The sequence below is a fragment of the Atta colombica genome, unplaced genomic scaffold (genome assembly GCF_001594045.1).
Source record: "Atta colombica isolate Treedump-2 unplaced genomic scaffold, Acol1.0 scaffold55, whole genome shotgun sequence".
Lineage (NCBI taxonomy): Eukaryota > Metazoa > Arthropoda > Insecta > Hymenoptera > Formicidae > Atta > Atta colombica.
In genome coordinates this window covers 1-3,253 of record NW_017259545.1, presented here as the reverse complement: position 1 = coordinate 3,253, position 3,253 = coordinate 1, and positions in this window count along the sequence as shown.

Genomic DNA, 3,253 nt, shown 5'->3' with positions numbered 1-3,253 from the left:
AATACATAAAAGTTATTTGTTCACACACAGTATATTATAATTATATATATTTGTATGTGAACAAGTAACTTTTATATATTGTATTTCATTGATAACATTTATTACTTTTCATTGGTTCTTACATTTTAGTATTGGAAACTTCAAGTATCCTGGAAAAAACTTGCGTAAATCAAATGGACATTTCATTAACGTACAGATTTTAATTTTCATCAGGATAGTATTAGTTTTAAAACTTACTTATCAAATTATCTCGAAGCTAATATAGTAATAAGTGTATTTATTTTTAAAAGAATACAAATTAGGCATACACTAATATATCATAGCCTTTTATTTTGTTTTACATATACATACGTACATATACATTGACACTTATCCATTTATATATATATATATATATATGGTTAAATCATATCTTAAGATATATTATTTTGAAAAGTGTTTAATCATATATGTAACACGCGCGCGCGCGCGCGCGCGCGCGCACACACACACACACACACACACACACACAAACACACACACACACACACCATATATACATACAGGATGTCCCGCGAGACTTCTCTAACCGTCCACAGATAAGATCGAAATAAACATAAAAGTTCTTTATTGTTTAGCGATATTCGTAATAATTATCGAGATATTAATGTTGGCAATTGTACTAATGAGAACGCGCTGATAGAAACGCTCCGGCAACTCGAAGATAAAAGAGGAAGCTCGCCGTTCCTTAGCTACTATTTACTTTTATGTTTATTTCGGTCCTCTCTATCTTCTTGTGGGCGGTTGGAGAAGTCTCGCGGGATACCTTGTATATAAAATTAACAACATTGTATAAAACAATATATTCATTTTAATTGCGTGAATATTCTCTGTATACAGTAATATTGTTACATATCGCAAAGCCGTCCATTAATATAGCAGATAGAAGATTTAATGTGTCTTACAAAAATATGTATATTTATAAAATAGAAAACTATAATTTTAATATTACTATTATTTATATGTAACTAATTTTATAACTTTTTATAATTAAATGTAAAAATAATAGAATTTGCAATACTGAAATATAAAATATTTAATCATAAAGAGAGAGACCAAATATTTACTTATTGCATGTATACCCAAAGACTCTTCCTCAAAAATGTTCACACACTGAAAAATGACTACTTTTCTGCATTAATGTTCATAGTCCGGGCGCGATTAACGATACGATTAGATTTTACGTCTATTTACAATAAAATTTGACGTAAAACGAAATAACATGAATATTTGGAAGTTTTAAAAAAGTAAACATTCGGTTTGACAGAATTTAATTAATTTTGAATTTTTCTTTATTATGGATTCGTGAAGATCAGTCATGATTCGCGTTCATCCGGTGTCGTTTGGACCATTAGCGGCGTCGGATTACACTAAAATTTTTTTTGACGGAATCAAGAACTAGTCACGATCCTTATTCATCCGTTGGTCGAGAAATGGATTTTGGACATATAAATTTTAGACAGATATTTGAAAAATTTTGTAAATTTTACTAAGTCCCACATTTGAAAATCGACAAAAATGAGGGTGACGAAAAAATCCGAACTATAGACATCTACCAAAATTTGGATTAGGTCGACAATTTTTGGGTTAGGTAGACGAAGTTAGATCGACAAAGTTAGGTCGACGAAGTTAGAGTTATCACTTATCCAAAGGATATAGACTTTTTTTTTGGTACTTCGAAAGAACTCGACATGATCGATCATCCGTTGGAATTTTTACTATATCGATTTTTTCCGGAAGTGGTCATTTTTATCGCGAACGATTGGACTTAAAGATTTGGTGTCTGAACTCAATGTTGCTGCATTTCAAAAGACGCGTCGATAGTCGTTTGAATCATGTCTCTCTATCTCTTTTCGTTCAGACTGTGTACTCAGGTTGTGTACTGAAGGGAGTGACACACGAAATTTTTCTAAGTCCCCGTTAAAAAAATCGGAAAAATCAATAAAAATTCGATATACTATTCAATACTATACCAATCGATTCAGGAGGTCGAGAAACGCACTTGGACCCATAAATTTGGGATCGATTTTATGAAAATTTTTAAAAAATTTTTCGAAGTCCCACACCTCTCGAAAATAAACAAAAAAAGAGGATGACGAAAAAATCCGAACTATGGATCAATAAAAATTTGTAGTTTGAGTTAGGTCGAGAATTTTTGGGTAATTTCGATTATTGGCTTGCAAGGGGATACATGATTTTTTTTTGCATTTTCGAGAAGTACCAGTTTGGATCGGCGCTCATACGTTGGAATTTTTTCTCTATCGACTACTGTTTCGGAATTAACTTGATTGGTTGGTTATATCTCGCGAACGGTTGGAGGTTTGGTGTCTGAGGCAATGTTATTGCATTTCGAAAGACGCATCGATCGGCGTTAGAACCATTCTTCCAGCTCTTTTCGTTCAGGCTGTGTACTCTTGGAAGGTGGTGTTTCGGTGAAATTTTTCTAAGTCCCGAAGGAAAAATCGGAAAAATGGAAAAACGTCGACTACCAATCGACTCAGGAGGTCGAGAAACATACTTTGGACCTATAAATTTAGGACAAAATTTTTGAAAATTTTCGAAAACTTTTTGGGGGACTTGGAATATTTTCGAATTATGGCTAATTTTTTTATTGCTGATTCCAGAAGTACTTGTCTGGATTGGAACTGATATATTGGAATTTTTTTTCTATCGACTTAAGTTACGGAAATAACATGTTTGGAGGGTTATATCTCGCGAATGATAGGATCTAGAGGTTCGGTGTCTGAGAGAATGTTGTTGTACTTCAGAATACGAGTAGAATGCCGTTGGAACCATCTTTCTATCACTTTTCGTTCAGGCGGTGTACTCTTGGAAGCTGAGATATGGTCAAAATTTTTTTAAATCCGAAGTGAAAAATTGATAAAAATTCGACTACACAAACCGATAGAGAATGACGAGAAACGCACTTTGGACACAAATTTGGGATGGTTTTGAAAAATTTTGAAAAATTTTTCTAAGTCCCACACCCCTCGAAAATGGACAAAAAATGAGGATGACGAAAAAATCCGAACTATGGACATCTGTCAAAATATGGGTAATTTGGGTTAGGTCTACAATATTTGATATAATAATTTCAGTTAGATCGATAATGTTAGGACGAAAAAGTAGGGTCGACAAAGTTAGGACGAAAAAGAGAGAACGAAAAGGTCAGATAGGGTTAGGTCAGGTCGGGTTAGGTCAGGTCAGGTCGGGT